This window comes from Schistocerca serialis, chromosome 3 (genome assembly GCF_023864345.2).
Source record: "Schistocerca serialis cubense isolate TAMUIC-IGC-003099 chromosome 3, iqSchSeri2.2, whole genome shotgun sequence".
In the NCBI taxonomy this organism is placed as follows: domain Eukaryota; kingdom Metazoa; phylum Arthropoda; class Insecta; order Orthoptera; family Acrididae; genus Schistocerca; species Schistocerca serialis.
Window position 1 is genome coordinate 763,009,040 of NC_064640.1, and position 16,820 is coordinate 763,025,859.

At 43.8% G+C, this 16,820-nt stretch overlaps 1 protein-coding gene across 1 annotated transcript in view; it reads right to left on the reverse strand.

The window, feature by feature from the left end:
- LOC126471206 (serine/threonine-protein kinase PLK1-like) overlaps positions 1-16,820 on the reverse strand; it is a 259,036-nt gene that overhangs the window by 128,860 nt on the left and 113,356 nt on the right. The gene's annotated exons all lie outside the window — the stretch shown is intronic.

A 16,820-nucleotide genomic window follows, 5' to 3' on the forward strand; every position in this document is an offset into this window, starting at 1 on the left:
ACGTCTTCCTGTCGGGACACCTTCGTTCTGGAAATCTGCCTCGATACAAGCGTACCGCGCCACGGCTATTGCCCCGTGCTAATCCATACATCAAATGGGCATCAGCCAACTCCGCATTTGTAAACATTGCACTGACTGCAAAACCACGTTCGTAATGAACACTAACCTGTTGATGCTATATACTGATGTGCTTGATGCTAGTACTGTAGAGCAATGAGTCGCATGTCAACACAAGCACCGAAGTCAATATAACCTTCCTTCAATTGGGCCAACTGGCGGTGAATCGAGGAAGTACAGTACATACTGACGAAACTAAAATGAGCTGTAACATGGAAATTAAGGTTTCCGGACACATGTCCACATAACATCTTTTCTTTATTTGTGTGTGAGGAATGTTTCCTGAAAGTTTGGCCGTACCTTTTTGTAACACCCTGTATACCCATCGGCTAATTTTTATGACTTCGGCTTAGGGCACGAGGTATCCACACACCCGATTTTTGAACTTTCCGCATTGCACACAAATATCGTACGTTGGTGGAATGACCACAATTCATCACATCTGCCAGTTATCTAATACTCTGATGTGGATCATTGTTAATTAATTAATTAATTAATTCATGCGTTTAAACGATCTTCTTGAAACCACCCAATGTCTCCCTGAACATGGAGTCACATCAAAACGATCCTCCACAAAATGAGAAAATCATTTTCTTGCCTTTCTCTGTCCAATAGCACTATCCGCATGCATGACGCAAATGTTTCTGCCTGCCTCCGCAGTTGTCACCCTCTACTGAACTCAAACAGAAGACTACGTCGGAAACGTTCCGGTTTCTCCACTCGGCACTCCATTTTATAGCGTCCACAGCTCCACTCACTATCTCCCAATGACAATATTAAACTCAAAAAGCAACAGTGAACTGCAAACAAAACAATGACAACGAATGAATAAATCCGTAGAAACCGGAATTCCATCAAGCAAAACAAAAACGCTACGAACTTATGCCGCAGCCTAATACACATCGTATCAACGTATCGTATCATAACACCAGCACTATTTCGTCACCACCACCATATTGTCTTAAAACTCTTCCGTATTTATTGCTATTAGATTCCTAAGTCCGTATGGCATGTTAAAACTGAGACAGGGGCTGGGCAGTGGGATAACGTAGATGCAGATCAAAACTTTGTGAAGTCATACTACGTCACAGACACACTACGCCGTCCCCCAGAATCGAACTCCGGGTCTGCGCCTGGGCTGCTGCGTCCTTTGCAGAGAAAGGCAGACCGATCGTTAGCAAATCGTGGCGCAGGCCACGTATTTTTAGCGACTCTTACTCCAGTCCGCTCCTTCTGCGAGTTTGGTGGGTCGGGTGAGCCGCTACGCTATGAGCTGCCGATCGACACACTGGTCACTGGGTCGTTTGTGTTCCACTACAAACTCCACTACGTCATTAATAGGAACTATCTCGCAAATACTGCGTTTGTGTTACGCTTTAGTTCGCATTGCAAAGAAGAAAGTCGTGAGACGGCTACCCACTTGAGTGTTAGGCCCTGTCCAGCTCAAGAGTGTTGAATCGCAGTGCTACGACCACTTGCTAGTATTGAAGGTAACTAACTTATGGAGCACATTCAACAGCTGGACGACGCATTCCAACAGCCGATTACGGTTTTCTGGAGCCGAGTGAAGGGCTTCAGCCAGAGTCGCGGACGATTCTGCTTCCATCTTGGATACGGATTTCTTCATCTCCTCCGCCATTCTTCTTTTTGTCGTCCTCAATATGAAGAACAGTTTGATACGAATCTCCACGCTAGTCAGTCCTGTATCTTAACCTCTGCGTAACTGGTTAAATGAAGATGCTTCCGTTGAGGCTGTAAATTTATGTAATATTTATTTGCTACTAGTCACTTTCAACCTCGTGGTCATCACCAAGCATTTATCTATTAACACAAAACGAAGAAACATGAAGAATCACGTAGCTTTGTATCTGAAGATAAATCTCGTGCATATCGATAGGCCCAAAGCATTGTTTCACACAGTTCGTTCATGCATGGGTCATGGTTTGGTCAGTTCCCGCGCAGAAGCAGTGACACGACGAGACCATTTGCACTCAGGTGTAATAATAGCTGCCAAAGTACCGTGGTACACGATTTATAATGTTTTGACACGATTCAGTGCTACAGTTTAACGTGCAGATTGTTGATAAACGCCACAGCATTCATCATAGCTGCGTTGTAAAAAAAGTTCGAAAATGCTGGCTGGAAAATGCCTCGGCATCCTTTCGAACACTTCAGTTTTTTTTCATGTATAGTCAAAAAATAGACATATGATCACTTATGTATAAGTTTAAGTAACACGTATATAATGATGTTCTAAATTTGATACCGGGCGAGGTGGCGCAGTGATTAGCACACTGGACTCGCATTCGGGAGGACGACAGTTCAATCCCGCGTCCGGCCATCCTGATTTAGGTTTTCGACGATTTCCCTAAATCGCTCCAGGCAAATGCCGGGATGGTTCCTTTGAAAGGGTACGGCCGACTTCCTTCCTCGTCCTTCCCTAATCCAATGAGACCGATGATCTCGCTGTTTGGTCTCTTCCCCCAAACAATCCAATCTAAATGTGATACCTGAGACTTTGTAACTTGGATTTATCATTACGGTACATTTAAAGATACGTGTTTGGTTCATGTTGGCCCGATTTGTAATAAAAGGCAAATGCTTGATAATGACACCAGGGTTGAGATTGGCCAACAGCAAATGAAGTATTACATAAAGTTACAGCCTCAGCAAAAACATCTTCACTTAACCAGTATTTGGTGGCTGCGGACCCAGCAGAAAATACTTCGTAACAAATTCTTTCAGGAAAGACTTTGTAACAGATTTATATCAACTGTTCAAGTAATTTTTCTCAAATTACTTTCTTCCTGTAAGTTAAAATATTAATAATGACTACTACACAAACTGGTCGGTGTCCTTTTGCTAGATGGTCGGGTCGGCATAGTGTTTGTTGATCCTCACGTTCCAGAATGTGCCTTTAACGTTACGTAAGGTAGACCTCTTGAGTCAAGATATTGGAACAATACTATGAGGATTTGTTATTAGGACTATTAGCAGTGTTACCTATTTATTATTGAACGAAGGCGGCCGTGACAAATATGCATTAGTACAGCTTTGGTGGTGCTTATTAACAGTAATCACTTGGAGTCAGGAGGATCAGGATTATTTGCTGCAAGTTTGGTGGCTTCTATTTCAAATAATGCTGCCTCGTTAGCAACGTGTTTCGTTTGAATCAAGGCATCTGTTGTTACAATTCGCTACTCGCAGCAAGGAAGTGGCTGCCGACATCTGAACTATTCACGGTTGATGAGACTGGAACCTCCAGTAAGCTCGTGTGTAATAACTAACTGGCCATATCGCAACCGCCGTTACGCTCAATTAAAAAGTTAACAATGGTTTGTCATTAGAAAAGTAATTTGCGTTCACTGCAAGGAGACAACGAGATGTGCTGGTGGACTTTTACGCAGCTGAGAAGACCATCACCCTGAGAGTCATAGAAGGGAAATTTCAGATCTGCATAAAATAAAATCCACGGTGCGATTTGTACTTTAGCGCAAATATTTTTACTTGCATGACAGGAAAAAATGGATGACCAACAAAGACGTGACCCGAGTCCCTGGAGTAACCTGAGAGACTAGCTTACACGACACTTATTGAAATGCATCTAGCTTTTAGTAGCAGATAATACTGCAGTGTGGGTTTCCAAAAGTTAAAGCTGTACCCATTCCGAAGCTGTACCCATTCCGAAGACTGGTTTGAAGAGCTCAGTGCTTTAGTGTACTCGATCCGATGTACGGTATGCAGCTGTCTTCAACAACATTACCCAGGAGGACTTACAGTTTAAAGCAGACGCCGATGAAGGGTAAAACTTGGCATTTATCGTCTACAAACATCATGTTCAGAGATGGAAGAAGCTATAAATGTCAAAGAGTCTGTAGAACCTACTGGGGATGCGACGGCGGATCTCTGGATTTGTAGTTTGACACTAACCCATTGAGTTACCGTGGCAAATTGTAATTATTTATTTCAATACACTGCAGAATGCGTGGGGTTGAGGGATGTGGGAGAAATGCAACTTCGCACACAGACAGGTATCTAGACTGACAAGAGGTAGTGAAACGTTCCTTCGTCTAATTCTCGCAGATGCTGTGGCGTCGCACGCCATCTCTGTCACGCTCTTAGAGAAGTGAGACATTATACGACGTAGTGCAACACTGATTAGCGAAGGCAATATCTGCGGTCCCGGATCAGTCTGTTACACCTAGAAAGCAGTCTTAATAAACGTCACTAGCTTGACCAGCGAGACAGTTAAAATTGCCGCAACTGCGGTCGGAAGGATTCAGACATTCGACCACTGGTCGACTACTTACTGCCAGGAGCCAATACACCGCATCCAAAGTTCTCTCTTTCTTTCGCAGAAATCTCCATAGGGGCTGTTCAAATCTATGTAGATTGAGTGTCAAACAAAAACCCTTCAAGATTCCATGACACCAGAAGCAGTTTGCTAGCCGTTATTAATATTGTAGAGTGTTACTCTTCAATTAACAATCTCAAGATAGCTAATTTCTTCACGGTCTAATACGAGGCCACTACCTACCAAATACTAAGGTGCGAACACTCGCTCAGAAGAAACATGGTAAGAAGTCCACGACCACCCGAGAGAATCCTCTTGGGAGTTCTTGTACACTTTATTGGACTAAATACATTGCCAAGCACTTTGGTTCAAGCTTCTAACCACCACTCACCCCCTTCCACCCAGAAAGTCAGCAGACCGCCCCGCACGTTTTTCGTGATTTCCCGTAAACATTCAGGCCTGTCGGTCTATCAGGCTTTAGTAGCAGAATGCAGGCTCTCATTGGTTATGCCTATTCTGTTCCCCCGCTAGTATCAGTTTTCTGTAAAGTACTGCCTTCGGCCTAGACTAGTCGCAAATTTATTTCCATATCAAATGGTGCTGGAAAAATACCTGATGTTATAGGAAAGTCTCCATCCATTAAGCAAAAGTTTAACACACAGCCTTCAGAATACATTGAAAGTCTCGTCCACTTCTCACTTTACGCGAATTAGGGAAACCTATCAGTGCCAGTCTAGCATAGAAAGTCAAACCACTAGTAATATTCGAACCATCTACACAGTCTCTCTCAGTGTTGCAATATTGTGAACGAAGTATGTCATGGTGGAAGTTTGACACTTGTTTATCATTCCGTGAATGTCGAAGGCTACTACTTAAGGTTAACTAGACCAGTATCAAACTCAACCTTGCATTATCTTTGAAATGGGAAGCTGACCACTGATGGGAACCGCCATCACTGGATTGAAGCAGATGAGTTGCGGCGTGCATCTGCCTCAGCACGGAACGTAAGTGACAAGACTAGCCGTGCTGGAGCGCGTCGAGGTTAAACGATGACTGCTGCAGCTGGACAAAAACAATGCTCCACGTGCCAGAGCGCATTCCATCAGCTCCAGTTTGTCTTCGAGCTTCATTCAGTTAAAACGACGTTCCAGAATTAATTTCACTCTGCAGCAGCGTTTGTCCTGGTTTGAAACTTCCTGGCAGATTAAGACTTAGTGCCGGGCTGGGACTCAACCTGTCAGCTTTGGAAGATAGAGGATGAGATACTCGCGAAGTAAAGCTGCGAAGGCGGGTCGAGAGTTGTGCTTGGACAGCTTCAGTCAGCAGACCACTTGCCCGTGGAAGGCAGTTTCGACTCCCAGACCGGCACATATTTTTAATCCATCAAGGTGTTTTAAACTGACATTTGTAATTATGATTTAAAAAATTGAGTCATGTAGCTAGTACAGTATCTTTATTATTTAAATTACTCGCACAGTTGCAGGCTTTCAAAAAAAAAAAAAAAAAAAAACCGCTTATGACGGTTTGAATTAAGCTACTACTAATTTGTTGCCCCATGCAGTGTATGCAATAATGGCGTGGGAGGACTCTAGGAATTCCCCAGAATTAACTCGGGAAATCAATGAGTAATTTAAATCTCGATGGCTAAACAATGTTTTACCCTCATTTCTGTCTAAGAATAGTGTCTCTACCACTGCGCTATACTTCTCGATCACACTTTTAAGTTAACAACTACATGGGCAGGAAGAGAGAAATGTATTTTCTTTGGGGTGAGGGGAATATATAGTACTAGGAGAATTTATAATCATTTAATGATGCAAATAGGTAATATTTACAAGTTCCATACTCATTTTGTAAAAGTGAGAATCCAACATTGTTTTCCTGCTAAGATATTTATGGACGTTTCTCTTCGTCCTCCTCCAGGTTGAGTCATGTTTCAGACGTTGAACTCAGACCTTGGTGGCACAATCCGACTATCTTGATAACCACACCAACGACGACAAAGGAAGTCTATTTCTAGTACTTCTATCAGTAAGGTAACTATCTAGCTATGTTTTACCTTCCATTAAGGTTTTATTTCTATTTTATTTTTACTCATCTAACGCAATACCACATGTTGTTCAATTCTGAACCTTCGTTGTAACTGGTTTGGTTTGTGGTGTACTCAACGGCGTGGTTATAAGTGTCGTTCGAACTAGTTATTTCCCTCCATGTACTTAAAGCTATGTTGTATCCGACCTACCTAAACCAGTTAAAAACATGCTAAGAAACTTCACGAATTAAGTACCAAAGATCAAAAATTTTATTTAAATGGCTCTAAAAATAATTTTTTTTTTTATAAAGACGAATTTGTACTAGCCAAGGATTCTAATATGCGTTTGCTGGTTATCGCGAGCAGTCGCCTTAAAAAATTAAGCCATTCCAACAGACCGTCAAGACTTACTCGAATTTTCTGTCCCACTTACGTTTCCATCCATTCACTTTCAAACACTACAACACAAGTTCCCTCCATGAGCTGTGTGGGAATAGCACCACTGGAAGAAAAGATTTGGCGAAGCACAGCTTACCTCGCAGTGCGTGTTATGTTCTGAAGTTGTAATGGGGCAGGGGACATCAGTGACACTGAAAATGTTCGTTTGTCCTGCTGGAGTACTAAGATGGTTTAGGTGAATACTCATTAGCAGGAAATTCAGGTTGGCATCCCAATGGTACAAATTTTCGTCTGACACGAAATTCATTACACTGCAAATACAGCCTTTCTGATCGGATTTCATCGATATCGTTTAATTTCATTGCAACTGCTTTCATCGTCGTTGATAATTTCATTTCCGTGATTTTAATTCAAATGGGGACTGTACAGCCTGCCAACTTCATTTTCCTCAAACCTGGCGGATGGTATCTATCATCAGGATTCGCATCAGGTGCTTCCATGGTCTAGCGCCGCCGATTTACTGCACTCTAACGCTCTTTGCTAGGTGGTCGGTACACGGAAACATATGTAGGGGAATGCATTCTCTGCTACTCGGAAAGGTAGCAACAATCGGCAGTAGGAAGCTCGCGCTCTCTCTCTCTCTCTCTCTCTCTCTCTCTCTCTCTCTCTCTCTCTCTCTCTCTCTCTCTCTCTCTCTGTGTGTGTGTGTGTGTGTGTGTGTGTGTGTGTGTGTGTGTGTGTGTGTGTGTCGCCACTGCTATCGCGGCCAGAGGTTATCGTCTTCACGGCTCGAGGCTCGCCGACGACCTACTGGTTAAATGAGAAGTCAACTCTGTACCCACTGGACAAAGTCCTAAATCGGCCGACACACTAAAACCGTTCATAACAGAGCTGTTGGCACTTATGTCTTGAACGCGAGGACGTACAATGAAACCTTATTTGGAAGAAAAGAGCTTTTAGATCTGAATGAGCCCTACTACCTATAGTATCGCGAAATTAGGTCAGACGTACACAATGCTATGAGCAGACGTTACTCTCCTGATATATATATATACAGAACTGATATTCCAGTTATTTTATTTTCCGCGGGACACGAAATGGTCGCAATTTCATTATACGGATACACGGCTAAGCGCCATAGCGGGAGAGGCAGTCCCTTTAAACGTAGCCTATTTAATCACTAAGGCTAGCTGTCGCGCACCCGTATATACTTGGTCCACTGAGAATTTTAATTTCGCCCTACTTATCTTAACAGCTACAAGTCCTGTCATGGTTTATACGGAGCTGGTTTACATACGCACAAATATTATCCTCGTTTTAATAATCCCACGTAAATTATTAACCACAGGATCATATGAGTTGCTTTTCAATGAGAGTGAACCAACATAATGGTATTTGATCACACAAGTGTTTAACAGTGTAAATATTTAGTGATTTGTAGCTCAGACGGAACGTCTGAAGAAAGAACATTAATGTGGCGCAGAAACCATTTCTATACATTTTAAAGTCTTCTTCAAAATTACCTATTTACTCTTTACTCTTTTCACATTAGGAAAGACAAGTTGAAAGACAAGTTTCAAAACAGAGATCCTCCTTAGAAACAGAATCGGGAACTTCAATCGTGACTAACTCTAGTGTGGATATAGAGGCGTGAAACGAAACTGGGAAGTTACCGACGCTTTTGCTGTAATTTCTTACAATCGGCATGTTAATTTCATGCCGTGCGGGCACGTCGTCTAACATGGTGGGGCATTCTCTGAATGCCAGGTTGATTTACCTCCGGCGATTTATTATGACAGGTGCGACATTAACGAGGGCTGTGCGATTCGGTAGAGAGCATAAACTGTTTCCGTGGGCGAGAGTTGCCTCGCCAACAGAGGCGAGGAATGTGCTCAATAAGCTAATTGCGCAGTTCGCTAAGCGTGCTAGCGAAGCACCGGTGTCTGCTAACTTTGCTACAGACTGTGTGTGTGTGTGTGTGTGTGTGTGTGTGTGTGTGTGTGTGTGTGTGTGTGAGTGAGTGAGTGAGCGGGGGCACTCGAGCACGAGCCATGGATGCGGTGGCGATCACTGCAAGTGACACCAAGTGAGGCTAACTAGTGCGAGGTAATACTGCAGGAGAAGTATACCGGAATTTTGTCGGTAAATATTCTACTTCCATAGCAAATGAAGTCAAAAACACACACACACACACACACACACACACACACACACACACACACAGAGAGAGAGAGAGAGAGAGAGAGAGAGAGAGAGAAAAATCAAAATTGTGGCTGTGTAGGGATGGGGGAGAGGACGAGGTGTCTTTAAGTACCTCTGAGAAAGCACAGACCTTGTCCGGTCCATGACTAACTCTGAACGCGACTTGCGCAGCTCATCGAAAAGTGACAGGCGCCTTTTTCATTTGCCCCAGTACCATTGGAAAAAAATCTCTTCTAAACTTACTGTCAGTATCCATTTCAATTTTACATTTCTTCACAGAAACGTTCCTGCTATAAACAGCAATTTTTAGATATTGGTTATTTAAACTGTTAGGCACACATGTACATATATTTAACGCATCATTTTCGATATTTACCGCATTCAACATACATTACAATACTATCCAAATTGACGCACTGCATGAGGGGTGAGCCAGAAAGTCATTACCTATCGTAATCCATTGAAAACATTAAGGGAATATTTTTGTTTGTCATAATTACAGATACGAACATCATGAGTTCATTGCTATATTTTTCCGGTAATTATTGATATAAACACGAAAGTGCAATGATATTAAACATCTGACATTGTTAATTGTTGATTTTAATCTGTTGTGAAGATGTTTTGTAATGAAGGAAGAGGTTTTGCTTAAGTGTCTCAGGTCGTCCGACGGAAAGTATCAACAGAGGTGGAAAACCATTATAGAAAGTATGTTATAAATATCCTGTACCTTCAATAAAGTTTTCAGTTATTTCAGAATTCCGATTGTTTGTTTTGTACTCAATCAGGTTAAAATGTGAGGTGACTTTAGGGCCATCCTGTATGTAACGAATCTAAGTGTGGCAACAGAACTGCAGTTGGCTATTCAGAATCTGAACTGCTCACGTATATGATTTAGCTACTTTATCAGTGATGACATTACGAGAGTTCCGCAGCTGTATTATAACCTATGTTATAAAAACAGCTATCTCTCACTAAGCCGACATTTTTCTTTAACACATTTTATCGTTTCTTGGCATTACAAGTTCCAACATTTTGTTCATCAGATGGCTTCAGTGGCATACAATCAGCCATCTGATGAACAAAATCAAGTTGTTGGTCGTTTTATCTTTTTATAACATATATAAGCTTGGCTATGGTGACCTTGCGGCCACAGAATTGGTGTCCAGGCCCGGAGGTAATGCGTTCAGTCCCGCACAAGGGCGGCGACTTTCCATCGTTTCCGTCCCTCCAGGACGGACTTAAGTCGACCTATCCTGCTCTCAAGTGAGTAAAACGAGGCAGGGTAATGGACCTGCCAACCTCCCCTATTTGTAATGTGACAAGTAAAGCTGTACTCCGTCAAGACAATACCCTTGTCGCAGGCTTCCGACACAGACTACATTTTTATATACATCATCTATTAACATGGCAACGCAGCAAAAAATTGACGATTATTGAACTGGTGCAGAATATTTTTGCTGGACCTTCTCCGTTCATAGGAGTCGACGCATTATGATGTGTATTTCGTAAAAGCAGTACACATTGCGATATGGCAACAAAGCTTCACCACAAGTTACCATTATTAGGCAGACAACAACTTCTTAATGGCGTTAAGACAAACGGCAAATAGTGTGAGACGGCCAAATTCGCCAATCTGTTTGCTCTTACTTTTTTTCCAGTACAGTAGCTTCTGTCCTGGTCGACTTTAACCTTTTAGTAGACTGATCGTTAAAATAGAATCCTGCCACTTTTCTACCTTACATTTGCAGTTAGGCCTAATTATCTAAGGCGCAGGCCACGATTCTTGAAGAAGTCTCCGTCTATGTCTCTGTCTCTGTCTCTCTGCGAAACCTGCTACTCTAACTTCCCTCATTAAAGCCACGCAAAGAAAACTTTTTAGCTTACCCAACGCGAGACCTTTATTATACGGTCTCTTAGTTCTGACACTACCAAGGGACTCTTGACAGAGCTCGGCATAAACCACTCAAGTCGAAAATTATCTCCACATTCAAGTACCTCTGGTGCTTCCACGAAAGCATCTGGCATTTGTCAACAGCAACGAGGTACTTACGGAGAACGCGGTCTACACTCCTTGGAAGAAACTTCCACCCGTATACGTATTATAGTTACCTTATACCCGTCGCGATGCCTGAGGAAATAGCCCTGTCCTCCTCCCCTCCACCGCCCCCTCCACCCATCTCAGCACCACTCACCAACTACTTCACTTATTCCAACTTTAAAATCCAGTTCATAATATAACAAATATGCTGGAGCGCGTCGAGGTTAAACGATGACGGCTGCAACGGGACAAAAAACAAAAAAAAAAAATACTCCACGTGCCAGAGCGCATTCCAGCAGCTCCAGTTTGTCTTCTAGCTTCATTCAGTTAAAATTACGTTCCAGAATTAATTTCATTCTGCAGCAGTGTGTGGCCTGATTTGAAACTTCCTGGCAGATTAAAACTTTGCGCCGGGCTGGGACTTAACCTGTGACCTTTTGAAGGTCGAAGATGGGGTACTGGCGGAAGTAAGGCTGTGGAGGCGGGTCGTGAGTCGTGATTGGGTAGCTGTCATCAGACCACCTGCCCGCGGAAGGCAGTTTCGAGTTCCAGTCCGGCGCACATGTTAATCCATCGGGGTGTTTGAAAGTGAAATTTCTAATTATGATTCAAAACTTTCTCATTTAAATTACTGGCATAGTTGCAGGCTTTTTAGGACGCTCAAAAACGTGCTTATCAGCACCCTTGCTGGGTATACACACACCCATTCTGTAGCCGCTCATAGTCTTTTTTTCTATTGTAGTATTAATCTCATTAATGACAGACTGCAAAGATCACCCTCATGACGTATCCTAGAAATATTACATTTTCACCGACGGTTATCGTACATTTTTCGTCGCGCTTTACTACCATGTGCAGAAGAAAGGACAGTTTCTGTTGACATACAGGAACCAAATACACAATTCCGATGCCTTACCTCTTTTTTCACGAGGCCGTACTACACATACAATGACAACCAAAATATTATGTCTACCGTCCACCGCGAAGTTGGATACCGCCTGGTGGCGTTACGGGCAGATGACGCGGTAAAAAAAGTATCTAAGCGGAGCAGACACGGACGAGGGAGGATCACCCTAGCGAAGATATGAGCTGCAAATAGGGAAACCCATTGGGATAAACGATTTTGACAAAGGACATCATTATTACCCAGAGCCTATGAACGAGTATCACGAAAACGGCGAAGCTGGTCGAATGTTGATGTGCTACTGTCATCAGCATCTGCGGAAAGAGGTAGAAGGACAGTGAAGCTACCACTAGGCTCTAAATGGTTGGACGTCCACGAGTCTTCAGAGAATGTGGCGGTCCGGAGGCTTGTCTGCTCTGTAAAGTAGGATAGACGGTGATCTGTAGCATCTGTGCCGAGAGAGCACAATGCGTGTGCACGCACAAGTGTTTCAGAGCACAATGTTCAGCATGGAGCTCCGCAGCAGACCACCCCTACGTGTTCACATGCTGACCCAACGACGACATCAGTTACGACTGCAGCGGGTACGGGAGCATCGAGATTTGATCGTTTATCAATGGAAACGCGTCAGCTCTTCGGGTGAATCACATTTTTGCTACATTAGGTTGATGGCCGTCTCCATGAACTCCGTCATCGAGGTGAACGGCTGCTCGAAACATGCAGCGCGCCACCGACGCAGGCTGGTAGGAGCAGAAAATCGAAGTCACGCCGACAGCTTCGAACCACCTGCATCCCTTCATGCTTGCATTCTTCCCCGACGGCTATGTCATCTTTCAGCAGTATAATTTGTCCGTGTCTCTGAGCCAGAACTGTGGAAATTCCAGTTACTGAGATTGCGAATCCATCATGTCGTCTTCGACTATTGGTGATACATGCAACAGCGCCCCTCCATGCAGCCTTAGACATGTATTTTGCCCTCGGTTCCTCTATGGTCACTCTGATGGTTTTTTTATGTGCTTTGGCCACTATCTTTGTTTCCCTCTACGTCTTTTACAATCTGTTTTTCTAGTGGGTGTTCTGCTCTCACGATGTGCCCGAAGTACCTTAATGTCATTAGGAGAAAAAAAAAAAAAAAAAAGTTCAAATGTGTGTGAAATCTTATGAGACTTAACCGTTAAGGTCATCAGTCCCTAACCTTACACACTACTTAACCTAAATTATCTTAAGTACGTACACACACACACACACACACACACACACACACACACACACACACACACGCACGCCCGAGGGAGGACTCGAACCTCCGCCGGCACCAGCAGCACAGTCCATGACTGCAGCGCCTAGACCGCTCGGCTAATCCCGCGCGGCCATTAGCAGAATTTTGGCCTCTAAATTTGTGTTTGGCTCAAATATTTCAGGACTGTTTTAATTTTTCAATCCGTGTAATCCTCAGGATTCTTCTCCAAATCTATATTCCAAAGGAATCGATTTTCTTGCAACTAGTTTTTTTTTTCAATGTCCACGACTGTTCTGTAAAACGCTATTAGATACATAGAGATTGCAATCTCTTTATTTTGGTAAGCAACGAGTTTTCTACTTGTTTAATTTAAAGATAGCGGCTTTTACACGTTGTATCCTCATCTGTTCAGTGCAGGAACTGCTTCCTGCTATCGTAGATCCTAAAAATACATATTTATTCACTTCCTCGAATATTTCTCCGTCTATCACAACATTAGTCTTTATTCCACTTGTCAGAATGTTTATTTTCTTCCCTTTCTTTTAGAATTTTTTTCCACCATACTAAAACTGCCTTCTTGACTGCCTACTGTAAGTGATGTTTCATCCACAAATCTTGAAGTTGATTGAAACCCCTCCCCAATTCTGAATCCACTTTCCACATATGTTAAAGCTGCTGTTTTTATTACGTATTAAACACAGAAATAGGAAAGAAACTAAGAGAATATACACATCCCTGGCTGACTCGTTTCGTTACGAAATGACAACGCCGAGGAAACTCAGAAATTGGAGCTCATAAGGTGCCGTCCCGAGAGTCGGTCTTACGCAACAATCGCTAATGGCGGAAGGAGTGAGGAAGTGGGGGGGGGGGGGGGGGAGGGAGGTAGGAGGGCGAAAGGGAGGGAAGCATCCAAGAACTAGGGTAGTGTGGCAGACGTTCTGCGAATGTATCCAATGTCAGAAGCACTGCTCCGTGCTACCGGTCAGCGTATAGAAATAAAAACAGAAGAAGCGTCTTTAGTGAACGGAAGCTGCTGCAGCTGCCGAGGACGTGATGTTTGCGCTGCTCACTCGAACCCCCGCCCCAGTATTCGATCCCCTCCAATTAAGAGCGCGGAGGCTGGTCGGGGTGAGTAACGATCGTGCTGGGGTCTGCCTCGTCAAAAAACGCCAGCCTGCCCTCTCGACGCCGCCGTGCCTGCAGCTAGCACTCGTTGCTAGTAGCGACAGCTACACTGATGGCCTGTCGAATTGCTACACCATACAATACGCTTAATACTGGCATCGAGTGAAGAATTCCAGTTCTCCGTAAAACAATACGGCGGACGTATCGGTACATGACGGCTCCGAGTAGAAAGAGCGCTGCGTTCATTATAGTTATACGAGCCCTGCACCTGGAGTGACAGTTTGGGTGCCATTGGTTGTACGACACAATCACACAACATATGTTAAAGCTGCTATTTTTATTACGTATTAAACACAGAAATAGGAAAGAAACTAAGAGAATATACATCCCTGGCTGACTCGTTTCGTTACGAAATGACAACGACGAGGAAACTCAGAAATTGGAGCTCATAAGGTGCCGTCCCGAGAGTCGGTCTTACGCAACAATCGCTAATGGCGGAAGGAGTGAGGAAGTGGGGGGGGGGGGGGGGGGGAGGTAGGAGGGCGCATAGCCGGTTATTTTGACAGCCACCGTTTCACTTCCGAAGAGTTAAGACCGGTGGCTGTATTCTATCCCGAGGCCTCCGTGACATCTTTCAACAAGATAACGCAAGACTGCACGTTGCTCGTGCTATCGTGACCTACAGAGGGTGCTCGACTATTCCCTTGCTAGGATGGTCTCCAGATCACTCGCCCACTGTAAAAAATCTGGCGATGGGCTGCCGAGACTTCACGCCACGATTGCTACACTCTGAGATAAATGAGGCTATGTCATCCATTGCTGCTTTGACTCCATTGCTGCCAAGCTCCGTTCGAATCTACAACTAGCCGGTTAAAACCGTTATTGCTGTGTGTACTGAATTTCGGCACCCTATATACCGTCGAGTCACTCACAAATTTAATCATGTACTCTCCCTGAATTACTGAATGTGCACAATAAATAAAATTTAGTTATTTGCAATTCTTTCTGGTTTGCAATTTTCATGGCCAGCAGTGTATACGCTACTGAGTGCCCTACTGAGACCACACGCGTGATTTCCAGGTTAATCATATTCGGAATCTATGTCATAGGGCGAGGAACGTGTATAGTACTCACAAAGACACAGGTGCTCCCGGTTGGTTCGAAATATTGAACAAATTAATGTCTAACAAGCCACGAACTGACTGGAATTTGACGGCACCGGGCTTACGGTCCGTCGACGGCAGTCCTGTTTTGCTGTATGCTCTAGGCTTGCGTACTAACATAACTGGAAACAAAGTACCAAAAGCACTCTATCATAGGAAGAACTGGCGATCTATGGCAAGCCAATCCAACAACGCATACATCAAGACGACGGCATTTCTGCTTTGCCGTCATCCCGACTGATCTTGGCACATGCACTTACATCCGGTTGCCACAGGGAAGCTAATACGCACATCACAAAATTCACACTCTAATCTACATCAGATGACTGATATTATCTATTGTCCCTTATGATGGCTATTTTGGCATGTTACAGAATAGCTTCTGCGGTTGGCCCAGAAGACATCGCAGCTCACCAGCAACTCCTCACTACTAATTCTTGCACCATTGGAATTTACGGTTGTGATGGCGCTGTGACGTACGGGAAGTCCAGTGACTGCAGAAGTATGCCAGATGACTTAGAATTTCTAGTTGGTGTGAAAGTAGTGGAATGTGATTTAATGCAGACGAGTAGGACAAGCAGTCTTAACGTTCGAATACAGCATTAGTACGGGGCTGCTTGACGCAGTCACTTTAATTAAATAACGAGGCGATATGAAATTGAATGAGTACGTGAGGTTTATAGCAGGGAAGGCAAATGCTGAATTGGTTTTAGTGGCAGAATTTTTGGAAAGGCGTACAGAATGCTAGTGCGACTAATTTTTGAATACTGCAAGAGTGTTTGGGATCCCACCAGGTCTGGTTAAAGGAAGACATCGAAGCAATTCAGGGGCGTGCTGCTACATTTCTTACCGGTGGGTTCGATCAGCATTATTATGGAGACACTTCGTGAACTCAAATGGGACTCCATGAAGGGGAAACTATGCTGTTTTCGCGAGCCACTATTGCTCTTTTCTACTATCTGCCAGGTGAGAACGTATTAATAAGTGGTCGCACAAAGACGTATGGATACCATCGCAGATGCGCACTATCAATCGACAGAACTGACGAGTGAACTGAAGACTTTTCATTCGTCTATTAACTGATAAACTTGCATCGTGCAATAAAGCCAGGGCAAAACCAGGCAGTTGAAGTAAGGCCCAACCTAGCGTTCTGAAACCGGATTCAGAGCACAGCTTTTTCTGCCGCCTCCACGCTCGAGAGAAAGAAACTAAGGCCAAACCCAGATGCACACAGTCGCAATTGTTGATTTCACTGATAATACGAGACAATCTGGTTTTTCGCTCGTGTTCCTTACAGACCACG